Source organism: Rhipicephalus microplus, chromosome 2, assembly GCF_043290135.1.
Source record: "Rhipicephalus microplus isolate Deutch F79 chromosome 2, USDA_Rmic, whole genome shotgun sequence".
NCBI classification, from domain to species: domain Eukaryota; kingdom Metazoa; phylum Arthropoda; class Arachnida; order Ixodida; family Ixodidae; genus Rhipicephalus; species Rhipicephalus microplus.
Genome location: NC_134701.1, coordinates 129,853,963 through 129,854,713, shown reverse-complemented (window position 1 = coordinate 129,854,713; position 751 = coordinate 129,853,963). Strand labels below are relative to the sequence as shown.

Genomic DNA, 751 nt, shown 5'->3' with positions numbered 1-751 from the left:
GGATGGATGGACGGACGGACGGACGGACGGACGGACGGATGGATGGATGGACGGATGGATGGACGGACGGACGGATGGACGGATGGATGGATGGACGGATGGATGGATGGACGGACGGATGGACGGACGGACGGACGGACGGATGGACGGATGGATGGATGGATGGATGGATGGATGGATGGATGGATGGATGGATGGATGGATGGATGGATGGATGGACGGACGGACGGATGGACGGGTGGACGGATGGATATGGCTGTACCCTTTAGATCGGGCGGTGGCTAGCGTAATACTTAGAACTGAACGAGAGGTGGCTACATACAGGGGACGCACAGCCCACGCCTTAAGGAGCTTCGCTCCTAAAACTGTGGAGGTGCTGGGTATCGATCCCAGTACCTCTCGCAAGCTAAGCGAGTGCTCTACCATCTGAGCTACACCCCCTTTTTTTTCTTTATTATATCTGAGCTACACCCCCGGACAGCACCACAGACACAGTAAGAGTGGTGTGAAACACGCGCTACGTGGCTTCTAGAATGCCGCCCTTTCCTTCGACCCAAATTGAATCCGGTTACGGGCCCGCGTGACGTTTTGCAACCTAGTAGCTGCGATGAATCTCTTCAATGAACGAGTTCCGCCGTCTCGTGCAACATGTCTGCGTTTCTGATGATGGACGCTGGGTGAATGTTGCATGTGCTAATGTACAATTTTTTTAGTTCGCTATGAAGTAGATAGTCTGTCATCGACTATTGTC

The 751-nt window shown here is 53.5% G+C and overlaps 1 non-coding gene across 1 annotated transcript; it reads right to left on the bottom strand.

The window, feature by feature from the left end:
* Nucleotides 1-368: 368 nt before the first annotated feature.
* On the bottom strand, nt 369-441 carry TRNAA-AGC (transfer RNA alanine (anticodon AGC)). Its single transcript has one exon. It is a non-coding gene; the product is annotated as a tRNA-Ala (tRNA).
* Between the last annotated feature and the right edge of the window lie 310 nt (nt 442-751).